The sequence below is a fragment of the Pristiophorus japonicus genome, chromosome 3 (assembly GCF_044704955.1).
Source record: "Pristiophorus japonicus isolate sPriJap1 chromosome 3, sPriJap1.hap1, whole genome shotgun sequence".
NCBI lineage: Eukaryota > Metazoa > Chordata > Chondrichthyes > Pristiophoridae > Pristiophorus > Pristiophorus japonicus.
This window is the reverse complement of record NC_091979.1, coordinates 328,899,854-328,926,380: the sequence shown is the minus strand read 5'-3', so window position 1 is coordinate 328,926,380 and position 26,527 is coordinate 328,899,854. Positions and strand designations below refer to the sequence as shown.

Here is a 26,527-nt window from a genome sequence, read left to right as displayed (position 1 = left end):
TGGGAAGGGATTCACTCAGTCATCCCACCTTGTATCTCACCAGCGAGGTCACATGGGGAGATGCCGTTCACCTGCTCTGAGTGTGGGAAGCGATTCACTCAGTCATCTGACCTGCTGACACACCAGCGAATTCACAAGTGACTGCAGGGGTTGGAATCGGCTGTTATTGCTGCTGTTCATCACATCCTGACTGAATCATGTTCATTCTAACAGTTGGGGTTTGTTTCTGCTGATGTTACTAACTCTATTAATGGTCTGGACTTTAATATTCTGGATATATTGCTGATTGTGTTCTCGGGGTTGCAGTGTCCATTTAAGAAATGCTGTGTGTTAACTTTCCCCTTAATTCAGCAACTCTCAACAGAAGTTCAGTTTGAAATAAAATTATGAACTTTTACTTCAATCCTAAAATGATCTTTGGTACAAAATCTAAATTAGTGTCAAAATTTCCACCAAATAAAATCTCCAATTAGAAAGAGCTTGCTGACAATTCTTACTGACTTGCACATTACACATAGTGGCCCCTCCATTATCCACCAGAAAGAAGGGGAATGGGAATTGGGGGGAATCAGTGTCCCCAAATGTTGCCCCTCCCATCTGGTGTAGCAATCCCCTCGGAACAGGAATGGAGACAAGTCCAGACCAAAACTGTGCGCAGTACACCAGGTGTGGTCTTAATAATGTCCTGTACAGTTGTAGCAGGACTTCCCGACTTTTATACTCCATTCCCCTTGCAATAAAGGCCAGCATTCCACTTGCCTTCCTGATTACTTGCTGTACCCGCATGCTAACTTTTTGAGTTTCATGTCCAAGAACCCCCAGATCCCTCTGTACTACAGCATTTTGTAGTTGTCCCATTTAAATAATAAATTGCTTTTTTATTTTTCCTACCAAAGGGGATAACCTGACATTTTACCACATTATAGTCCATCTGCCAGATTTATGCCCACTCACTGAGCCTATCTATATCCCTTTGTAGATTCTTTGCGTCCTCCTCACAACTTGCTTTCCAACCTATCTTTGCATCATCAGCAAATTTGGCTGCATTACCCGAGATCCAAGTCATTAATATAAATTATAAATAGTTGAGGCCCCAGCACTGATCCCTGCGGCACCTCACTAGTCACAGTTTGCCAAGCTGAAAATGACCCATTTATCCCTACTCTCTGTTTTCTGTCAGTGAGCCAATCCTCTATCCATGCTAATATATTATCCACAACCCCGTGAACTCTTAGCTTGTGCAGTAACCTTTTGTGTGGCACCTTATCGAATGCTTTCTGGAAATGCAAATATACATCAACTGGTTGTCCTTCATCCACTCTGCTCGTTACATCGTCAAACAACTCCAGCAAATTTGTCAAACGTGATTTCCCTTTCATAAAACCATGCTGATTCTGCTTGACTGCAACATTATTTTCTAAATTTCCTGCTCCTACTTCCTTAATGATGGACTCCAGTATTTTCCCAATGACAGATGGTAGGCTAACTGGTCTATAGTTTCCTGCTCTCTGTCTCCCTTCTTTCTTAAATACGAGTGTAACATTTGTGGTTTTCCAGTCCGCTGGGACCTCTCCTGAATTCAGGGAATTTTGGCAGATTACAACCAATGCATCCCCTATCTCTGCAACCACTTCTTTTAAGACCCTAAGATGGATGCCATCAGGTCCAGGGGACCTGTCCACCTTTAGTCCCATTAGTTTGCTTAATACTTTATCTGTTGTGATAGTGACTGTTTTAAGTCCCCCCACCCTGCAATAGCTCCTTGATTATCAACTATTGGGACGTTTTTAGTATGCTCCACCGTGAAAACCGATACAAAATATTTGTTCAAAATCTCTGCCATATTTCTGTGTTTCCCATTATTAATTCTCCAGTCTCAACCTCTAAGGGACCAATGTTTACTTTAGCTGCTCGTTTCCTTTTTATATCCCTGTAGAAGCTCTTACTGTGCTTTTATATTTCTTGCTAGGTTGCTCTCATCTGCTATCTTCTCTGTCTTTATCATTTTTTTAGTGATCCTTTGCTGGTTTCTAAAAATTTCCCAATCTTCTGGCCTTCCACTGTCCTTCGCATCATTGTATGCATTTTTTTTCAATTTGATACCATCCTTTACTTCCTGAGTGAGCCAGGAATGGTTCATCCTTCTCTTAGCAGCTTTATTTTTCACTAGAATAAATCTTTGCTGAGAGTTATGAAATATCTCCTTAAATGTTTGCCACTGCGTTTCTACAGTCTTACCCTTTAACATATTTACCCAGTTCACTTGGAGTCAGAGACAAGGGTTGGTTTATATCACATGGGAGGAGATCGGTGTCAGTGACTGTGGGGTTGGCTTAACCATCATTGCCCTGACCAAGGCCTTTGACACCGTCAACCGTGAGGGATTATGGAGTGTACTCTTCAAATTCGGCTGTCCTCAAAAATGTGTCACCATCCTCCACTTGCTTCGTGATAACATGCAAGCTGTGATCCTGACCACTGGATCCACCACAGACCCAGTTCATGTACGGACCGGGGAGAAGCAAGGCTGTGTCATTACACCGAAGCTCTTCTCGATCTTCCTTGCTGCAATGCTACATCTCACCGTCAGTGAGCTTCCCGCTGGAGTGGAGATAATCTACAGAACAAACGGGAAACTGTTCAACCTCCATTGCCTTCAGACCAGATCCAAGGTGGTGCCATCCTCTGTCAGCGAATTACAATATTCAGATGGTATTGCGTCTGCTCTCACTCAGAGGACGAACTTCAAACCATCGTCAACACATTCACCGTAGCATCTGAGAGCATAGGCCTTACACTAAACATCCATAAAATAAAGGTGCTCTATTAACCTTCTCTCGCCACACAGTACTGCCCTCCCAATGATCAAAATCTATGATGAGGCCTTGGATAACATGGACCATTTTTCATACCTCAGGAGCCTAATGACAACAAGGGCAGATATTGATGATGAGGCCCAATATCGTCTTCAGTATGCTAGCACAGCCTTTGGTTGCCTAAGGAATAGAGTGTTTGAAGACCAGAACCTTAAAACCGGCACAAAGTTCATGGTCTACAGAGCAGTAGTGATACCTGCCCTCAGACATGCTTCTCAGACATGGACTATGTACAGCAGGCACATCAAAGCACTGGAGAAGTTCCATCAACGCTGCCTCTGGACGATCCTGCAAATCCATTGGTAGGATAGGTGCACCAACATCTGTTCTCACGCAGGCCAACATCCTCAGCATTGAAGCACTGACCACGCTCGATCAGCTACCATGGACGGGCCACATCGTCCATATGCCCGATATGAGACTCCCGAAGCAAGCGCTCTGCTCGGAGCTTTGACACTGGGTGCAGAGGAAACGCTTCAAGGACACCCTCAAGGCCTCCTTGAAGAAGTTCAATATCCTCACCGACACCTGAGAATCCCTGGCGCAAGATTGCTGAAAATGGAAGAGAATAATCCGTGAGGGCGTCGAACACTATGAATCTCCTTGCTTGGAGCAAGTGGAGACCAAGCACATACAGCGGGTGGAGCGCACGACAACCCAAGCACTTCAACAAGCCAGCACTACAACCAACGTACTTTCAATTACCATCTGTCAACCTGCGACAGAGACTGTAGCTCCCGCATTGGACTTAGCCATCTGAGACCTCATTTTTAATGTGGAAGCAAGTCATTCTGGACTCTGAGGGACTGCCTATGATGATAATATTTAGTTTATATCAGACAGGAGGAGATTGGTGTCAGTGACTGTGGGGTTGTTTTATATCGGACAGGAGGAGATTGTTGTCAGTGACTGTGGGGTGGGTTTATATCAGACAGGAGGAGATTGGTGTCAGTGACTGTGTGGTGGGTTTATATCAGACAGGAGGGGATTGGTGTCAGTGACTGTGAGGTGGGTTTATATCAGACAGGAGGAGATTGGTGTCAGTGACTGTGGGGTTGTTTTATATCGGACAGGAGGAGATTGTTGTCAGTGACTGTGGGGTGGGTTTATATCAGACAGGAGGGGATTGGTGTCATGGAATCATAGCAGTTTACAACACAGAAGGAGGCAATGTGGCCTATCATGACTGTGCAGCTGAAAAAGAGCTATCCAGCCTTATCCCACTTTCCAGCTCTTGGTCCGTAGCCTTGTAGGTTACGGCACTTTAAGTGCATATTCAAGTACTTTTGTAAATGTGATGAGAGTTTCTGCCTCTACTACTCTTTCAGGCAGTAAGTTCCAGACTCCCACCTCCCTCTGGAGGTTCTGCTAGAATTTTGTAAAACATTAGTTAGGACACAGCGAGAATACTTGTACAGTTCTGGTCACCACATCACTCCATTGGGCCAGCACGGGCTCACCATATTGGGCCAGCACGGGCTCACCCTATTGGGTCAGCACAATAGAACCAGTGTTGAGCAGAGAAAAGCAGCAGCTCATTGATTTTATTCGCACTCTGCGCACAGCGGGTTCAGAACTGAACCAAACCATGTAAGCTGGAAATGCATCGTCACAGTCATACCAGGGAGAGGCCGTTCAGCTGCTCTGTATGTGGGAAGGGATTCACGCGGTCATCCGACCTGCTGAGACACCAACTTGTTCACAAGTGGCTGCAGGGGTTGTATTCTACTATCATTGCTGCTGTTAATCGCATCCTGACTGAATCATGTTTGTTCCTGCTGATGTTAATAACCCCTATAACTGGGCTGGAGTTTAATATGTTGATATTTCAAATAACAGAGTGAGTCGATATTTGATGTCTCCAAGATAAGAGACTAATTAGAAACATAGAAAATAGGTGCAGGAGTAGGCCATTCGGCCCTTCTAGCCTGCACCGCCATTCAATGAGTTCATGGCTGAACATGCAACTTCAGTACCCCATTCCTGCTTTCTCGCCATACCCCTTGATCCCCCTAGTAGTAAGGACTTTAAAGCTAGAGACAGGGGAGATATATAGTGTCCTATATGTGGAATGGCTCAAATGGCTTCATCCTCTAGAGGCAGTCTCATTTGCAGACTAGTGGAGTTATGGTGATGTACCTTTTCCTTTATACATGGTCTTCGCCCCATTTACTTATTCCAATCTGGCATTCTGGAGATTTTATCGAGGGTGAACCCACAAGCTGGAACATCTACAAACCCATGTTGTCCCTTTCAGAGTACAACACTGCATATCTGGTGCTCTCCAAGTTCCTCCCTTCTTAATCAGATATCTTGGATATTCCTCATACTATTTATGGATCGGACCTAGCTCAGAGTGTTCCACCCTTGCAAACGATTCTACCCGATACACCTTCCAAAATTTCGTCTCATTTCCTTTTTTCCTTAACAAAGGCAAGACCAATCCCACTGGTCTGATATCTTCACTTCTTTCCCCTTCCTGGGGGCCAAAATCCCCAATCCCATTGGCTGCATCACATCATAATCTATGTCTTGGTTCCTTTAAACCATTCTCACAGTTGCTCTTCATAAATAAACAAAGGGATTTGACTCCCCTCGATGTTGTCCAGTCCCTTCTGTACCACATTGTGTACCGCTTGCGTCTGCCTTCACTCAGAGGCCGAACTCCAAGCCACCGTCAACACCTTCACTGAGGCGTACGAGGGCATAGGCCTTGCACTAAACATCAGTAAGGCAAAGGTCTTCTACCATCCGGCCCCCACCACACAGCACTGACCCCCCCCCAGTTATCAAAATCCACGATGAGGCCTTGGACAACGTGAAACGTTTTCCATACCTCGGGAGCCTACTGTCAACAAGAGCAGACATCGACGATGAGGTCCAACACTGCCTTCAGTGTGCCAGTGCATCCTTTGGTTGCCTGAGGAAGAAAGTGTTTGAAGACCAGGACCTCAAAGCCAGCACCAAGCTCATGGTCTAAAGAGCAGTAGTAATACCCACCCTCCTATATGGCTCAGAGACATGGACTATATACAGCAGGCACCTCAAGGTGCTAGAGAAGTACCACTAGCGCTGCCTCACAAGATCCTGCAAATCCATTGGCAGGATAGTTGCAGCCACATCAGTGTTGTCGCTCAGGCCAACATTCCCAGCATCGAAACATTGGCCACGCTCGATCAGCTCCATGGGGCGGGCCACATCGTCCGCATGTCTGACACAAGACTTCCAAACAAGTGCTCTACTCGGAGCTTCGACATGGCAAGCGAAACCTAGGTGGGCAGAGGAAATGCTTCAAGGACACCCTCAAAGACTCCTTGAAAAAATGCAACATCCCCACTGACACCTGGGAATCCCTGGCCCAAGCAAGCCCAAAGTGGAGGAGAAACATAGAAACATAGAAACATAGAAAATAGGTGCAGGAGCAGGCCATTCAGCCCTTCTAGCCTGCACCGCCATTCAATGAGTTCATGGCTGAACATGAAACTTCAGTACCCCCTTCCTGCTTTCTCGCCATAACCCTTGATCCCCCGAGTAGTAAGGACTTCATCTAACTCCCTTTTGAATATATTTAGTGAATTGGCCTCAACTACTTTCTGTGGTAGAGAATTCCACAGGTTCACCACTCTCTGGGTGAAGAAGTTTCTCCTCATCTCGGTCCTAAATGGCTTACCCCTTATCCTCAGACTGTGACCCCTGGTTCTGGACTTCCCCAACATTGGGAACATTCTTTCTGCATCTAACCTGTCTAAACCCGTCAGAATTTTAAACGTTTCTATGAGGTCCCCTCTCATTCTTCTGAACTCCAGTGAATACAAGCCCAGTTGATCCAATCTTTCTTGATAGGTCAGTCCCGCCATCCCGGGAATCAGTCTGGTGAACCTTCGCTGCACTCCCTCAATAGCAAGATTGTCCTTCCTCAAGTTAGGAGACCAAAACTGTACACAATACTCCAGGTGTGGCCTCACCAAGGCCCTGTACAACTGTAGCAACACCTCCCTGCCCCTGTATTCAAATCCCCTCGCTATGAAGGCCAACATGCCATTTGCTTTCTTAACCGCCTGCTGTACCTGCATGCTAACCTTCAATGACTGATGTACCATGACACCCAGGTCTCGTTGCACCTTCCCTTTTCCTAATCTGTCACCATTCAGATAATAGTCTGTCTCTCTGTTTTTACCACCAAAGTGGATAACCTCACATTTATCCACATTATACTTCATCTGCCATGCATTTGCCCACTCACCTAACCTATCCAAGTCACTCTGCAGCCTAATAGCATCCTCCTCGCAGCTCACATTGCCACCCAACTTAGTATCATCCGCAAATTTGGAGATACTGCATTTAATCCCCTCGTCTAAATCATTAATGTACAATGTAAACAGCTGGGGCCCCAGCACAGAACCTTGCGGCACTCCACTAGTCACTGCCTGCCATTCTGAAAAGTACCCGTTTACTCCTACTCTTTGCTTCCTGTCTGACAACCAGTTCTCAATCCACGTCAGCACACTACCCCCAATCCCATGTGCTTTAACTTTGCACATTAATCTCTTGTGTGGGACCTTGTCGAAAGCCTTCTGAAAGTCCAAATATACCACATCAACTGGTTCTTCTTTGTCCACTTTACTGGAAACATCCTCAAAAAATTCCAGAAGATTTGTCAAGCATGATTTCCCTTTCACAAATCCATGCTGACTTGGACCTATCATGTCACCATTTTCCAGATGCACTGCTATGACATCCTTAATAATTGATTCCATCATTTTACCCACTACTGAGGTCAGGCTGACCGGTCTATAATTCCCTGTTTTCTCTCCCCCTCCTTTTTTAAAAAGTGGGGTTACATTGGCTACCCTCCACTCCATAGGAACTGATCCAGAGTCAATGGAATGTTGGAAAATGACTGTCAATGCATCCGCTATTTCCAAGGCCACCTCCTTAAGTACTCTAGGATGCAGTCCATCAGGCCCTGGGGATTTATCGGCCTTCAATCCCATCAATTTCCCCAACACAATTTCCCGACTAATAAAGATTTCCCTCAGTTCCCCCTCCTTACTAGACCCTCTGACCCCTTTTATATCCGGAAGGTTGTTTGTATCCTCCTTAGTGAATACCGAACCAAAGTACTTGTTCAATTGGTCTGCCATTTCTTTGTTCCCCGTTATGACTTCCCCTGATTCTGACTGCAGGGGACCTACGTTTGTCTTCACCAACCTTTTTCTCTTTACATACCTATAGAAACTTTTGCAATCCGCCTTAATGTTCCCTGCAAGCTTCTTCTCATACTCCATTTTCCCTGCCCTAATCAAACCCTTTGTCCTCCTCTGCTGAGTTCTAAATTTCTCCCAGTCCCCAGGTTCGCTGCTATTTCTGGCCAATTTGTATGCCACTTCCTTGGCTTTAATACTATCCCTGATTTCCCTAGATAGCCACGGTTGAGCCACCTTCCCTTTTTTATTTTTACGCCAGACAGGAATGTACAATTGTTGTAATTCATCCATGCGGTCTCTAAATGTCTGCCATTGCCCATCCACAGTCAACCCCCTAAGTATCATTCGCCAATCTATCCTAGCCAATTCACGCCTCATACCTTCAAAGTTACCCTTCTTTAAGTTCTGGACCATGGTCTCTGAAATTACTGTTTCATTCTCCATCCTAATGCAGAATTCCACCATATTATGGTCACTCTTCCCCAAGGGGCCTCGCACAATGAGATTGCTAATTAATCCTCTCTCATTACACAACACCCAGTCTAAGATGGCCTCCCCCCTAGTTGGTTCCTCAACATATTGGTCTAGAAAACCATCCCTTATGCACTCCAGGAAATCCTCCTCCACCGTATTGCTTCCAGTTTGGCTAGCCCAATCTATGTGCATATTAAAGTCACCCATTATAACTGCTACACCTTTATTGCATGCACCCCTAATTTCCTGTTTGATGCCCTCCCCAACATCCCTATTACTGTTTGGAGGTCTGTACACAACTCCTACTAACGTTTTTTGCCCTTTGGTGTTCTGCAGCTCTACCCATATAGATTCCACATCATCCAAGCTTATGTCTTTCCTAACTATTGCCTTAATCTCCTCTTTAACCAGCAATGCTCCCCCACCTCCTTTTCCTTTTATTCTATCCTTCCTGAATGTTGAATACCCCTGAATGTTGAGTTCCCAGCCCTGATCATCCTGGAGCCACGTCTCCGTAATCCCAATCACATCATATTTGTTAACATCTATTTGCACAGTTAATTCATCCACCTTATTGCGGATACTCCTTGCATTAAGACACAAAGCCTTTAGGCTTGTTTTATTAACACCCTTTGTCCTTTTAGAATTTTGCTGTACAGTGGCCCTTTTTGTTCTTTGCCTTGGGTTTCTCTGCCCTCCACTTTTCCTCATCTCCTTTCTGTCTTTTGCTTTTGTCTCCTTTTTGTTTCCCTCTGTCTCCCTGCATTGGTTCCCATCCCCCTGCCATATTAGTTTAAATCCTCCTCAACAGCACTAGCAAACACTCCCCCTCGGACATTGGTTCCGGTCCTGCCCAGGTGCAGACCGTCCGGTTTGTACTGGTCCCACCTCCCCCAGAACCGGTCCCAATGACCCAGGAATTTGAATCCCTCCCTGCTGCACCACTGCTCAAGCCACGTATTCATCTGCGCAATCCTGCGATTCCTACTCTGACTATCACGTGGCACTGGTAGCAATCCCGAGATTACTACTTTTGAGGTCCTACTTTTTAATTTAGCTCCTAGCTCCTTAAATTCGTTTCGTAGGACCTCATCCCTTTTTTTTACCTATGTCGTTGGTACCAATGTGCACCACGACAACTGGCTGTTCTCCCTCCCATTTCAGAATGTCCTGCACCCGCTCCGAGACATCCTTGACCCTTGCACCAGGGAGGCAACATACCATCCTGGAGTCTCGGTTGCGGCCGCAGAAATGCCTATCTATTCCCCTCACAATTGAATCCCCTATCACTATCGCTCTCCCACTCTTTTTCTTGCCCTCCTGTGCAGCAGAGCCAGCCACGGTGCCATGAACTTGGCTGCTGCTGCCCTCCCCTGATGAGTCATCCCCCTCAACAGTACCCAAAGCGGTGTATCTGTTTTGCAGGGGGATGACCACAGGGGACTCCTGCACTACCTTCCTTGCACTGCTCTTCCTGCTGGTCTTCCATTCCCTATCTGGCTGTGGACCCTTTCCCTGCGGTAAGACCAACTCACTACACGTGCTACTCACGTCATTCTCAGCATCGTGGATGCTCCAGAGTAAATCCACCCTCAGCTCCAATTCCGTAACGCGGACCGTCAGGAGCCGGAGGTGGACACACTTCCCGCACACGTAGTCGTCAGGGACACCGGAAGTGTCCCTGAGTTCCCACATGGTACAGGAGGAGCATAACACCCGACCGAGCTCTCCTGCCATGTCTTAACCCTTAGATACACTTAAACTGGTAATAACAATGTTAAAAGTTACTGACCAATATAAGAAGAAAAAGAAAAACTACTCACTAATCACCAGCCAATCACTTACCCCCTAGGCTGTGACGTCACCTTTGTATCTTTGCCTTCTCCCTGTAGCTGCACCGGTACGCCTCTCGCCGACCCCGGACTCGCGCTGCTCCGAGCTCCCGCCTCCTCGACTGACTGCTCGAACTGCTCGACTCCCGCTGGCCTTTATAGGCCTCTCACTGACCCCGGACTCGCGCTGCTCCGAGCTCCCACCTCCTCGACTGACTGCTCAACTGAAGCATCTGGGAAGGCGCTGAACACTTCGTGTATCATCGCCAAGAGCAAGCTGAAGCCAAGCATAGACAGCGGAAGGAGTGTGCGGCAACCCAGGTTCCTCATCCACCCACCCGTCCCTTCAGCCACCGTCTGTCCCACCTGTGACAGAGACTGCAGGTCCAGCATCTTCAGTCACCTGAGAACTCCGAGGGACTGCCTATGATGATGATGATGTTGTTCAGTTCCTTCATTACCACATTTCACATTTATCACAAATGTCACAGAGACTACACACGATTCCTCCCATAAGCCACATCATGTTCCCACATACTTTCTATATCTATTCTGTTTACTCCTGCTAACCTTGCCGTGGCTCCTATTCCAAGCTATCCTGTCAGCTCTCGCTTTCTTTCTGATTTAAACTGCTTCTCCTTATGTTCGCCATCTTCCTCATCCCTTGGTTCCTGTTTTCTATTCTTTACTAACACATCCTTTACTAATTCTCTTCCCATTTTGTCTATTAAATGTGAATAACGCTCTTCACATAATCTAGTTGACAGATTCAAGCTCATGTTTAAATGCAACCGCTACAATTTCAAAACACACATTGTTAGACATTTCCTGATTCAATGACTTCTAGTCCATTAACATTTGGGTCCTTTTGCTGGATCGGACAGGCAGAGTTCTTTTTGTGAGGTGGTGATCACCAAATATGATGATCACTATCAGCGTCTGTACTTGGTAAACCAATAGTTAACATTACTTATCAACACAAGACATTTCTTACTTTAAAATAACCTGCTATCATTACCTTTTAAGTCTGTATTGAAGTATTTTACAATGTTCTTGAATTACTGATTGTACTAGTGTGATACTCTTTAACTGAACCCTATTAATTTAGTGTTTGGGGTCAGGGTATGTCCCAGCCCACCTGGTTCAGGGGATTCTCCCTGGTCTCCCACATATGGGACTCCCAATCTTGCCAAGGAGCCCGCTTTCGGGTTCTTTCTCTATTACCACCAAAATTATGCTTTTGAGAGACTATACCTCGGTTTATCACAGATTCCAAACCTAATCCTTTTGAGGTCCTCTGCTTCCTCCTGGAGGTCGCCTCTCACTTGGATCCATGTTTTGTTATGGAGCCTGTAAGGTCTGGCCTCCTTGTCTCCCACCTTCAGCTTGTAGCTGATCTGTGCACAGCCATGGCCACCTTGTCCAGGCAGAGACAGACTGACTATGTTTTTGTTATTAGCCTCCCGACAAGCTTTCTTTGTTCAGTACTTAGTGGAGGCCTTGAAACTGACGACCATTCTAGCTATAAGGAAATCCGAATTTCATCAGCATTCGCTTTACTTTTAATTCTAATGCCTCTGACAGGTAGCAGTGTGTTTAACTCTATCCTGATTATTTCAAAGTCGGTTTCTCTATGGCGAATGTGTCATGGCCTTGATGGTTTAAAAAGTTCTCACTTTCCTGAGCCACATTAGCCATTTCATGTTGTGCTGTTGTCGATAACTGAGCATGCCTGAGGCTCGTTCGTTCACACACGCACACACACACACACGTTCACACACACATACACACACACGTTCACACGCACACACATACACACACACATGTTCACACACACACACACACACGCACACACGTTCACACACACACGCACACACACACACACATACACACACATACACATACACACACACGTTCACACACACACGCACACACACACGTTCACACACACACGCGCACACACACGTTCACACACACACACGCACACATGCGCGTTCACACGCACACACACACACACATGCGCGTTCACACGCACACACACACGTTCACACACACACACGCACACACACACACACGTTCACACGCGCACACGCACACACGCACACACACACACACACACACACACACACATCCCAGTATCATGCCACATGTGACATCTGATCCAAGCCATTTGAGGTGATCTTACCAATAAATCGTGGGGTGTCTGAAGATCTTTGCTCATCTCCCTCTGCACGGTCCCGATATCTCGGGTAGTGGCCAGGCGATCAAATTCCGTTTTCTTATTGTTCAGTGTAGGCAATGACACAAACATCTCCGAGAGAAATCTTACCAATTTCCTACACTTCCCTGACTTTAACAAGAATTTACATTAACACCAGATTGTACCCAGGTGATTTATGACAATTCACACAGGAACAATGAGTGAAGAAACATTTCTATTTGGAGGTGTAATTTTCCTGTTTTCCTCTTATATTCTCACTCACTTCCTCTCATTACATTTTATACAGTGTTCACCATTTCATTCATGAACCCAGGAGGAATTTTACTGTCGAATACAATATTATCATACTGTCTTTAAACATCGATCAAACATTCCCACTTGGTCCAAGTTTTGACCCATTTTCTTTGTTTAATTTTATTTAACTGAACCTCTTCTTGGACCTTTTATTCCCCAAAATATGCCAGAGAGCGATTCAGTCTACAAGAGGAAGGATGTTAGTTACCTTTAGCACAACAGTCTCCCACAAAAACTTATTTCTGAATACACAGTTTGGACAGAACCACAGAGACTGCACCTTTTCAAAATAAAACTTAATTGTCTCCTTAATTTTTAGCTAAATTTCCCTTCCCATGTGTTTGAACACAAACTTTTATCAATTTATATAATCCGTTTTAATTTCACAAACAAATTATGCCCAGACTTTGTCATTTTACAAAGACGACAATTGCGTTTGGATGCTTCATTTATCTTCCCCCTCGAGCAGTGTGTCTTGGAGAATAGGATTACATCGATATACGACACAGAAACAGGCCATTCGGCCCAACCAGTCCATACCGGTGTTTACGCTCCACTCGAGCCTCCTCCCTTCTTTCCTCATCGAAATATATCAGCATAACCCTCTATTCCCTTCTCCCTCATACGCTTGTCTAGCCTCACCTTAAATTCATCTGTACTATTCGCTTCAACCACTCCTTGTGGCAGCGAGTTCCACATTCTCACCACTCTCTGGGTAAAGAGGTTTCTTCTGAATTCCCGATTTGATTTCTTGGTGACTATCTTATGTTGATGACCTCTAGTTATGCTCGTCCCCACAAGTGGAAACACTGTATCTACTCTATCAAAATCTTTCATCATTTTAGAGACATTATGTCACCCCTCAGCCTTTTATCAAGGGAAAAGAGCCCCAGCCTGTCCATCCTTTCCCGATAGGTATACCCTCGCATTTCTGGTATCATCCTTATAAATCTTCTCTGCACCCTCTCCAGTGCCTCGATATCCTTTTTATAATATGGGGACCAGAATTGCACACACAAAGTCTAACCAAGATTCGATACAAGTTTAGCATAACTTCACTACTTTTCCATTCTATAACAATTCAATTCTATAACAATCAATCCCAATAATTTAACTCAATTGTTTAAAGTCTTAAGTCCAACTTTGTCAGCATGCTGCGACATTCGATGTCTGCAGATAACTAGAGATAATTTTGTTTTAACTGCTGGATCTCTTGCTATGCCATCAACCTCTTATCCAACTGGAGCTGGCATTGCCTTATATGGTAGTCTTTGGCTACGGCATAGTCCAGAGACACAAGTCTGTATTTTCTTCAACATACATCAACAATGTTAGAAGCACATAAAACGCTGATCTTCCTGTGGCAAGCACAAACCACTAGTCTCTGAACTTTCCTTATTCTAACATAATATTTCTAATCTAAACATTCTATGATGAAAATATCCACGGCCAGTTGGTTGCAAACACCAGCTGTTGCTCAGTGAAATCTCTCTCTAATGATACCCACCACATTTTTCCCGCTATGGAATGAACTAAACATGAACACCTTTCAGAAGCTGAATTAACTGAGTTCCCTATGCCAACACCCCTCTCACCTTCCATTCACTTCAATTGAAAGGAAAACACCAGATTGCATCGGTCGGGATTTGAAAGATATTTACAACAGATTCTAGATATTCTTAGAGTTAGCATCGTTCTCTATTCTGTCTACTCGAGGAGTTTGATAACAGACTTTCTCCTGTGAATGTCGAGCTGGATTATTGGGCCGGGATGTGTTTACTTGTTTATTTTGTTGACTCTTAAATCGTTGCCAATTATTTGATGTGATCTGTATTTTCTTAAATACATTTATTGAGTGGGTTCAAATTTAAATTAAACCCAGGTTTGCAGGCATGATGCTCCATTCACACATCAAATGTGAGAGGGATGTTGTGGGGCACACACTAAGTCCAGTATCTGAAAGTGATTAACAGACTGGGTTTTGTGTTCAGTGATCTCGGGCGTGTTACTGATACCTTCCCTCGATATCAAGGCTAGGAGAGGCACGCTGGAAGGTAGGGAGGACTGGCACTTGTCCACGACAGTAATCAAAGGTATAAGAACTGAAATAATCCAGAGCTAGAAAGGAGAAAAGGCCCCAATATGGTGCAGTCAGTAACAGGAAATCAATTAGTCTCCTCTTATCTTGGAACATTAAATATCGACACACTGTTATTGAAACATCAAAATATTATATTCCAGCCGAGTTAGAGGGGTTATTATCATCAGAAACAAACTTCAACTGTCAGAATGGACACGATTCAGTCGGGATGTGATTAACAGCAGCAATGATAGCAGAATCCAACCCCTGCAGTCACTTGGGAACTCACTGGTGTCTCAGCAGTGTGGGGTGACCGATTGAATCCCTTCCCACACTCAGAGCAGCTGAACGGCCTCACACACTGGTGTTTCAGCAGGGTGGATGACCGAGTGAATCCCTTCCCACACTCTGAGCAGGTGAACGGCCTCTCCCCAGTGTGAACTCGCTGGTGTGTCATTAAGTAGGATGACGTAGTGAATCCCTTCCCACATACGGAGCAGGTGAATGGCCTCTCCCCAGTGTGAACTCGCTGGTGTGGCAGCAGGTCGGATGACCCAGTGAATCGCTTCCCACACTCAGAGCAGGTGAACGGCCTCTCCCCAGTGTGAACTCGCTGGTGTGGCAGCAGGTTGGATGACTCAGTGAATCCCTTCCCACACTGAGAGCAGGTAAACGGTCTCTCCCCAGTGTGGTTGCGCCGATGAACTTCCAGCTGGGACGGGTAGCTGAATCCCTTCCCACAGTCCCCACATTCCCACAGTTTCTCCGTGGTGCGGGTGTCCTTGTCTCTCTCCAGGTTGGACGATCAGTTGAAGCCTGATCCACACACAGAACACGTTTACAGTTTCTCCCCACTGTGAATGGTGCGATGTTTTTTCAGGCTGTGTAACTGGTTAAAGCTCTTTCCACAGGCAGTGCACTGGAACACTCTCACTCGGGTGTGTGTGTGTCTCGGTGCTTTTCCAGTCACACTGATGTTTGAAATCTTTTCCCACAGACAGAACAGACAAACATTTCTTCTTCCACATTCAAAGGCCGATGATATTCAGGTCCGGATGAATCGAGTGACTCTATCAGATCTTGATGTGATGTTTGGTTTGAGTTTCCCTCCTGCAAATCCTCCCCTTCTAACACCCTGTAAAAGGAGTTTACAAAAGTCATCATTAAGTACAGGACAGAAATTCAGAACAGACACATCTAGTTTCTATGGAACATTCTTTCCTGCTGCTGTGTGGTTTTAAGTATTGACTTAATAAAAATAATAAAGAGGGAGAAGGTAGATTGAGAGTAAACTAGCAAGAGATATAAACTAGTCAGAGCTTCGACACGTATGTAAAAAGGAAGAGATAGCTAAAGTAAACGTTGGTCCCTTAGAGGATGAGACGGGAGAATTAATAATAGGAAACAGGGAAATGGCAGAGATTTTGAACAAATATTTTTTTAATCGGTCTTCATGTTGGAGGACACTAAAAGCATCCCAATAATAATAGATAATCAAGGGGTCACAGGGAGCGAGGAATGTAAAATAATCACTATCACTAGAGAAAAAGTACTGGACAAACTATTGGGACTAAAGGTGGACAAGTCCCCTGGACCTGAGGCATGAATCCTAGGGTCCTAAAAGAAGTGGCTGCAGAGAAAGTGGATGGATTGGTTGTAATCTACCAAAATTCCCTGGATTCTGGCAAGGTCCCAGTGGATTGGAAAACCTCAAATGTAACGTCCCTATTCAACAAGGGAGGGAGACAGAAAGCAGGAAACTATAGACCAGTTAACCTAACATCTATCATTGGGAAAATGCTGGAGTCCATTATTAGGGAAATAGTAGCAGGACATTTAGAAAATCATAATACAATCGAGCAGAGACAGCATGGTTTTAGGAAAGGGAAATCACGATTGACAAATTTGCTAGAGCTCTTTGAGGATGTAACGAGCAGGGTGGATGAAGAGGAACCAGTAGATGTTGTGTATTTGGATTTCCAGAACACATTCGATAAGGTGCCAGATAAAAGGTTACTGCACAATATAAGAGCTCACAGGGTTGGGGGCAATATATTAGTATAGATGTAGGATTGGCTAACTAACAGAAAACAGAGAGTCGGGATAAATGGGTCATTTTCAGGTTGGCAAACTGTAACTAATGGGCTACCACAGGGATCAGTGCTGGGGCCTCAACTATTCACAATCTATATTAATGACTTGGATGAAGGGACGGAGTGCACTGCAGCCAAATATGCTGCTGATACAAAGATAGGTGGAAAAGCAAGTTGTGAGGAGGACACAAAGAATCTGCAAAGGGATATAGGGCACAAGTTTCGACTGACCATTAGAACGGCGCACCTCTGAGAGGTCCCCCTCCTCCCTCCTCCCTCTCCCTCCTCTCCCCCTCCTCCCTCCTCCCCTCACTGATGCCGCGTTGAGCCTCGTCTCGCGGTGTGTGTCTTACTGCCCCTAGCCCTGGCCGAATGGGCTCCCTGATCAGCGGCCTGCTGCCTTCCCTTCACATAAAGGTAAGACTTCTAATTTTTTATTTGTTATTGATTGATTGATTGATTGCTTATTACTTTGGTCTTGGTGCTTTAGGTGCAGGGTTCCTTCTATCTTTTATTTGTTAATTAATTGCTTATTACTTTTTGTACTTTGTTTAGTGCTTTGTAAGTCTTGGTGCAGGTCCTCTCAGCTTGCTTGTATTTTTTATTTGTTATTGAATGCTTATTTTTGTGGTTTATTTGGTACTTAGTGCTTTACATGCACTGTTTTGTTTAGTGCTTAGTGCTTAAATGTACTTATGCTTCTTTAATGTTGTTGTGAAGGTATTTAGTGCTTTGCAAAATCCTCTCTCTTCCCTTCCTCCCCCCCCCCACCCCACTATCTCCGGCTACCTGCACTGATTTCTTAAGTCTACACAAGGATTTTCTGAGCGTACAAAAGTGGACACATACGCTGCCCTAAGTTAGTTTGGAGTAACTTTTAGGAGTCTACACTTGCATAAATGGCCAAAACAGGCGTAAGTGGCTGGTAACGCCCCCTTTTGAAAAAGAAAACTGAACTAAAAAGAAACGGAACTAACTCACTGAAACTGGAGCAAACTAAATGTCGAGAATTGCGATTTTTAGGATACTCCAAAAAAGACTAGTTGCTCAAAAAAAATAGGAGCAACTTTAGTCGAAACTTGGGCCCAGGTTAAGTGAGTTGGCAAAAATTTTCCAGATGGAGTATAATGTGGGAAAATGTGAGATTATCCACTTTGGTAGGAAGAATAAAAAAGCAAATTATTATTTAAATGAAAACTACAAAATGCTGCGGTATAGAGAGACCTGGGGGTCCTTGTGCATGAAACTCAAAAAGTTAGTATGCAGGTACAGCAAGTAATCAGGAAAGCCAATGGAATATTGGCCTTTATTGCAAGGGGGAGAGAGTATAAAAGTAGATAAGTCTTGCTAAAACTGCACAGGGTATTGGTGAGACCACACCTGGAATACTGCGTACAGTTTTGGCCTCCTTATTATACTTGCAATGGAGGCAGTTCAGAGAAGGTTCACTAGATTGATTCCTGAGATGAAGGGGTTGTCTTATGAAGAAAGCTTGAGCAGGTTGGGCCTATACTCATTGGAGTTTAGAAGAATGAGAGGTGATCTTATTGAAACGTATAAGATTCTGAGGGGGCTTGACAGGGTAGATGCAGAGAGGATGGTTCCTCTCATGCAGGAATCTAGAACTAGGGGGCACAGTTTCAGAATAAGGGTTCGCCCATTTAAAACTGAGATGCGGAGGAATTTCTTCTCTCAGAGGGTCGTGAATCTTTGGAATTCTCTACCCCAGATAGCTGTGGAGGCTGGGTCATTGAATATATTTAAAGGGGAGATAGACAGATTTTTGAACTAAGGGGGAGTCAAGGGTTATGGGGAGCAGGCAGGAAAGTGAAGTTGAGATCAAGATCAGATCAGCCAGGATCTTATTGAATGGTGGAGCAGGTTCGAGGGGCCAAATGGCCTACTCCTGCTCCTATTTCTTATTATTAATCTGTGAACCTTGACCTGAACGTTCCAAAATGTTACTGATTTTGAGGAATAGAAAAAATATCTAAGCATTGATAAATACATCATCTAATATGTCCAACTGAGCTAACCTGCTCTAACTACGTCTAGTATTTGTGTCAGCCGTGGCTCAGTCGCTAACACCCTTGCCTCTGAGTCACAAGGTTGTGGGTTGAAGTCCCACTCCAGAGACATGAGCACAGAAATCTCGGCTGATGCTCCAGTGCAGTGCTGAGGGACTGCTGCACTGTCGGAGGTGCTGTCTTTTGGATGAGATGTTAAACCGAGGAACCGTCTGCTCCCTCGTAAAAGATCCCATTGCACTATTTCAAGCAGAACAGGGGAGTTATCCCCGATGTCCTGGCCAATATTTTCCCTTAACATCAGTAAAACAGATTATCTGGTCATGATCACATTGCAAATTGGCTGCTGCGTTTCCTGCATTATGACATATCCGGCCCCCTCCCCCGGTGTGGGGAGAATGTTCCCCGGTTTATATCCCCCCCCTGGTGTGGGGAGAATGTTCCCCGGTTTATATCCCCCCCCTGGTGTGGGGAGAATGTTCCCCGGTTTATATCCCCCCCTCCCCCGGTGTGGGGAGAATGTTCCCCGGTTTATATCCCCCCCTCCCCCGGTGTGGGGAGAATGTTCCCCGGTTTATATCCCCCCCCTGGTGTGGGGAGAATGTTCCCTGGTTTATATCCCCCCCCTGGTGTGGGGAGAATGTTCCCCGGTTTATATACCCCCCCGGTGTGGGGAGAATGTTCCCCGGTTTATATCCCCCCCCTGGTGTGGGGAGAATGTTCCCTGGTTTATATCCCCCCCTCCCCCGGTGTGGGGAGAATGTTCCCTGGTTTATATCCCCCCCTCCCCCGGTGTGGGGAGAATGTTCCCCGGTTTATATCCCCCCCTCCCCCGGTGTGGGGAGAATGTTCCCCGGTTTATATCCCCCCCGGTGTGGGGAGAATGTTCCCCGGTTTATATCCCCCCCTCCCCCGGTGTGGGGAGAATGTTCCCCGGTTTATATCCCCCCCGGTGTGGGGAGGATGTTCCCCGGTTTATATCCCCCCCATCCCCCGGTGTGGGGAGAATGTTCCCTGGTTTATATCCCCCCCGGTGTGGGGAGAATGTTCCCGGTTTATATCCCCCCCGGTGTGGGGAGAATGTTCCCGGTTTATATCCCTCCCCCGGTGTGGGGAGAATGTTCCCGGTTTATATCCCCCCCCGGTGTGGGGAGAATGTTCCCGGTTTATATCCCCCCCGGTGTGGGGAGAATGTTCCCGGTTTATATCCCCCCCGGTGTGGGGAGAATGTTCCCTGGTTTATATCCCCCCCGGTGTGGGGAGAATGTTCCCCGGTTTATATCCCCCCCTCCCCCGGTGTGGGGAGAATGTTCCCCGGTTTATATCCCCCCCGGTGTGGGGAGAATGTTCCCCGGTTTATATCTGGGCCCGGGGCTGCACTCGGTGTTGTTGTCCCCAGTGTTTCTTTAACCCGCTCCCTGGAGCTCGCTCACCTCCTGCGTCAGCGTCTGCCACCGCCGCCTGCACATGCTCAGCTCACACTGCCCGGGTGATTGATGGCAGCTCCCAACCAATAGGAAGAGTGGGGAGGGGCTGGAGGACTGAGTGAGTGGTTGGTCCTCCAACCAATCGGAGTGTGTGAGGGGCGGGGCTTCCGGCAGGTTGTACCAGTGGGGTGCCGTAAGGATTAGTGCTGGGGCCTCAGCTATTTACAATCTATAATAATGACCTAGATGAAGGGACCGAGTGCAATATTTGCTGATGATACAAAGCTCGGTGAGACAGTGAGCAGAACACAAGATTGCAAAGAGATATAGATAGACGATGTGAGTGGGCAGTAAGGTGGCAGATGGAGTATAACGCAGGGAAATGTGAGGTTATTCACTTTGGTAGGAATAGAAAAAGACTATCTTTTAAATGGTGAGAAACTTTTAAATGTTGGTGTTCAGAGAGATTTGGGTGACCTCGTGCAAGAAACACAGAAAGCGAGCATGCAGGTACAGCAAGTAATAAGGGGGTGGAGTATAAGAGTAAGGAAGTCTTGCTACAATTGTACAGGGCCTTGGCGAGACCACACCTGGAGTACTGTGCACAGTTTTGGTCTCCTTATCGAAGAAAGGAAACACTTACCTTGGAGACGGTGCAACGGAGGTTCACGAGATTGATTCCTGGGATGAGAGGGCTGTCTTATGATGAGAGATTGTGTAGAATGAGCCGATACTCTCTGGAGTTTAGAAGAATGAGAGGTGATCTCATTGAAACATACCAGGTACTGAAGGGGATTGACAGGGTAGATGCTGAGCGGTTGATTCCCCTGGATGGAGTGTCTTGAACCCGGGGCTCAAGATAAGGGGTAGGTCATTTAAGACAGAGATGAGGAATTTCTTCACTCAGAGGGTTGTGAATCTTTGGAATTCTCTGCCCCAGAGCGCTGTGGATGCTGAGTCTCTGAATATATTCAAGGCTCAGAGAGATAGATTTTTGGACTCTAGGGGAATCAAGGGATATGAAAATCAGGTGGGAAAATGGAGTTGAGGTCGATGATCTTATTGAATGGCAGAGCAGGCTCGAGGGGCCGTATGACCGACTCCTGCTCCTATTTCTTATATTCTAATATTGACATCCAAAGGGCTCTAGATTTAATAGTCCCACCCTTTACCTTAAGGGAATATACTTACTCTGTACCCTCACTAACTCCCTCCTTGAATGTCTCTCGCTATTCTGACACTGATTTACCTTCAAGTAGCTGTTTCTAGTCCACTTTGGCTAAATCACATCTCCGCTTAGTAAAATTTGTTTTCCCCCAGTTGAGAACTTATATTCCTGGTCTATCTTTGTCCTTTGCCATAACTACCCTAAATCTAACTGAATTATGATCACCAGCACCAAAACGCTCTCCCACTGATACCCCTTCCACCTGCCCAAGCTTCATTCCGTAAAACTAAGTCCAGAACCGCCCCCTCACTTGTTGGGCTTGCTACGTACTGGCTAAAAAAGTTCGCCTGAATGCATTTTAAGAATTCTGCTCCCTCTATACCTTTCACACTAATTCTATCCCAGTTAATATTAGGATCGTTGAAATCCCCCACTATGACTGCCCTATTATTTTTGCACATATCAGAAATGTGCCGACATATTTGCTCTTCTATCTCCCTCTGACTATTTGGGGGTCTAGAGTACACTCCCAGCAGTGTGACTGTTCATTTTTTGTTCTTCAGTTCATCCCATTAAGGCCTCATTTGATGATCCTTCGAACATATCATCCCTCCTCACAGCTGTAATTGTTACTTTAATCAATACTGCGACGCCCTCTCCTATTTTATCCCCGCCTCTATCTCGTCTTAAAACCCTGTAACCAGGAATGTTGAGCTGCCATTCTTGCCCTTTTATCCATGAGTCACTAATAGCTACAATATCATACCCCCATGTGTCTGTCTGTGCTCTCAGCTCATCTGCCTTATTCCCTAGACTCCTTGCACTGGCATTGAAGTATTTCTAGATTGATTCCTGTGATGAGAGGACTAACTTGTGATGACAGTTTGTGTAGAATGGGCCTATACTCTCTGGAGTTTAAACGAATGAGAGGTGAAAGCATTGAAACACACTGTCACTGGCATTTAGCACTGCCAAACTCCCTTGTTGTCTATTTTCTAGCCTTTGTTTCCTCTGCCTTTCAAACACTAGCAAAAATCCCAATGAGGTTATTGGTCCCGGTCCTGTGCAACCTGTCCGGCTTGTACAGGTCTCACCTCCCCCAGAAACGGTCCCAATGCCTCAGGAATCTAAAGCCAACCCTCCTGCACCATCTCTCCAGTCACGCATTCATCTGTTCTATCCTCTTATTTCTGTACTCACCAGCACGTGGCACCGGGAGTAATCCGGACATTACTACCTTTGAGGTCCTGCTTTTTAATCTCTTTCCTGGCTCCCTAAAATCTGCCTGCAGGATCGCATCCCTCTTTCTACCGATGTCATTGGTCTCGATGTCATTGGTCATGTCTGTGGCTGCAGAAGTGCCTGTCTGTTCCCCTAACTATCGAATCCACTACCACTGTTGCTCTTCCAGCCTGCTTCCTCCCCGCCCTGTGCAGCTGAGCCACCCATGGTGCCGTGGACATGGCTCTGGCTGCACTCCCCAGAGGAACCATCGCCCTCACCAGTATCCAGAACTGAAAACCGGTTAGCGAGCGAGATGCACTCAGGGAACTCCTGTCCAACTTGCCAATAACGCTGCAAATTTTTTCAACTCATATTTATCTCTTTTGAAAATTACAAATGAATCTACTTCCACCATCCTTGCAGGCAGTGCATTCCAGGCCATAACATCTCGCGGCTTAATTTGTCCCCTCGTGTAGCATCTGGTTCATTTGCCAATCACCTTAAATCGGTGTCCTCTGGTTACTGAAGCTTCTGACACTGAAAATTGTTTCTCCTTATTAAGGTGGTTGGTGGGCTGGAGGAGGTTACAGAGATAGGGAGGAGCGAGGCCTTGGAGGGATTTGAACAAGAGGGGGAGTATTTTAAAGGCTGAAGCCACCAGCCCTCTCCCCCAGTGCAGAATGTGACTCACTGCTAACAGGAAGGATTTTTGTTTAACTACAAAGGATGCATAATGAGGGGAAATCAATCTCTGTCCCTTTAACTAACAGCAACATGAGGGAAATGAATGACCTTTAAACATCTGGTCCACTTGGCATTGAAGTGTCTGAAACTCATAATAGCAACTCCAGGGAAACAAAATGCTGACAAATATTAAACTGTTTGGTTGACAAAAGAAATCTCGATTTAACTTTTAAAAGATGAATTGTTTAACAAGGGTTCACACAGACTCACCTGACTGGCCGACTCAGGATCTACCCCTCAAGCACCGCGATTGGTTGCAGAACACGCTGCTCCCTGGGCCCTCCGACCTCTGAGCTCTCTTCCTGTTGGTTCCCAGGGCAATCAATCACCACTCGCCAACATTACGCTGCCAGATGTAGTTGAGGGGCTCAGAGGAAGAAATAAAATGAGGCCGTGAATCTGAGTTAAGAAATAAAATTAGAGAAGCGATGATTAGATTTATAAACAAAACTATTTAAAGTCAAATCAAATGAATTGTTGCATTTAATGTATTCCTTTTGGGCCAAGTGGGAAACAAGTGATGTGTGGGCTGTGCAGAGTGTCTGTGCCCGGTTACACAGCGTGTCTCTGGCTCCCCGCTCCAAGTGAACATGTTTCAGCTCACATCCAACTGACTGGATAAACCTCGCCCGTCTAAACCCCATCACACAAATATCGGCATTTGATGTTTAGTTATGTTAAACCTTTATAAAACACTGGTTAGGCCTCAGCTGACACATTGTGTTCAATTCTGGGCACCACACTTTCAGAAGGATGTCTACACCTCAGAGAGGGTGGAGAAGAGATTTACTAGAATGGTACGAAGGATGAGGGACTTCAGTTATGTGGGGATACTGGAGAAGCTGCAGTTATTCTCTTTGGAGCAGAAAACGTTAAGAGGAGATTTGTTAGTGTTCAAATTCATGAATGGTTTTAATAGACTAAATAAGGAGAAACACTTTCCAGTGGCAGAAGGGTCGGTAACCAGAGGACACAGAGTTCAGGTGATTGGCAAAAGAAGCAGAGGAGACATGAGGAGACATTTTATAAGCAGCGAGTTGTTGCAATCTGGAATGCACTGCCTGATAGGGTGATGGAAGCAGATTTAGTAGTAACTTTCAAAAGTGAATTGGATAAATACTAAAGGGACAATATTTGCAGAGCTACGGGGAAAGAGCAGGGGAGTGGGACTAACTGGATAGCTCTACCATAGAGCCAGCGCAGACATGATGGGCTGAATGGCCTCTTTCTGCGCTGTTTCATTCTATGCTGAGACCACATATAGCCAGAAAACCAAGACCCCACTATTTCCACCTCCAACGTCGGCCGTCTCCGCCCCTGCCTCAGCTCACCCTCTACTGAAACCCTCATCCATGACTTTGTTACCTCTAGACTTGACTATTCCAACACACACCTGGCTGCCCTCCCTCATTCTACCCGACATAATCTTGAGCTCATTCAAAACTCGGCAGCCCGTGTCCTAACTCGCACCAAGTCCCGCTCACCCATCACCCCTGTGCTCACTGACCTACATTGGATCCCAGTTAAGCAACACCTCAATTTCAAGATTCTCATCCCTGTTTACAAATCCCTCCATAGCCTCGTCCCTCCCTATCTCTTATGTCCTCCAGCCCCACAACACCACCCCCCCCCCAACCCCACCATGTCTGCACTCCTCTAATTCTGCCCTCTTGAGCATCCCTGATTATAATCACGCAACCATTGGTGGCCTTGTCTTCTGTTGCTGAGACCCCAAGCTCTGGAACTCACTACCTAAACCGCTGTGCCTCTCTACCTCTCTTTCCTCCTTTAAGATGCTCCTTAAAACCTACTACTTTGACCAAGCTTTTGGTCACCTGCCCTAATTTCACCATATGTGGTCAGTGTCACATTTTTTGAGAAAAGCAATATATTATATAAATACAAGATGACAAGATGTCATTGGCACGACCACACCGCACATGCTCAGCACACGACCACACCGCACATGGTCAGCACACGACCACACCGCACATGGTCAGCACACGACCACACCGCACATGCTCATCACACGACCACACTGCACATGCTCAGCACACGACCACACCGCACATGCTCATCACACGACCACACCGCACATGCTCAGCACACGACCACACCGCGCATGCTCAGCACACGACCACACCGCACATGCTCAGCACACGACCAGCCCGCGCATGCTCAGCACACGATCACACCGCACATGCTCAGCACACGACCACATCGCGCATGCTCAGCATACGATCACACCGCACATGCTCATCACACGACCACACCGCACATGCTCAGCATACGATCACACCGCACATGCTCAGCACACGACCAGCCCGCGCATGCTCAGCACACGATCACACCGCACATGCTCAGCACACGACCACATCGCGCATGCTCAGCATACGATCACACCGCACATGCTCATCACACGACCACACCGCACATGCTCAGCACACGACCACATCGCGCATGCTCAGCGCAAGACCACTCCCCCATCCATCCAGCTCGCTCTCACCTGTGCGCTGGCGGCCTTTACCCGATACTCCGTGGCGGGCGGCCGGAAGCTCTCCGGGGGGCGGGGGGAGTGACGTTTGCTCAACATCCGAATGCGATCGAGGCCGAGCCTGAAAATTGGCCCCCGAGAGTCCCGGGCGGACTATCCTGGCCGCGAGCTGATTCCGTTTGACCGCAGCCACGTGATCCGCACAGCACCACAGTGAGTGGGCGGTGCCTGGAGGACAGAGAGCACGGCAGGTCCTCCAACCAATCCGGGGCCCCGAGGGGCGGGGCTTCAGGGGAGCTTCACTCAGCATCAGTGCTGCACCTGCCCTGGGAGTGTTTGATGGGACAGTGTAGAGGGAGCTTTACT

At 46.4% G+C, this 26,527-nt stretch overlaps 1 long non-coding RNA gene and 1 pseudogene across 1 annotated transcript; both read right to left on the bottom strand.

Annotated features, from left to right (window-relative positions):
* LOC139256435 (zinc finger protein 271-like) overlaps window positions 1-15,837 on the bottom strand; it is a 61,724-nt pseudogene extending 45,887 nt beyond the window's left edge.
* Window positions 15,838-16,009: 172 nt separating this feature from the next.
* Window positions 16,010-26,309, bottom strand: LOC139260405 (uncharacterized). Its single transcript, XR_011592801.1, has 3 exons — window positions 26,174-26,309; window positions 23,878-24,066; window positions 16,010-16,119 (listed from the first exon to the last, which is right to left on the bottom strand). It is a non-coding gene; the product is annotated as an uncharacterized lncRNA (long non-coding RNA).
* Between the last annotated feature and the right edge of the window lie 218 nt (window positions 26,310-26,527).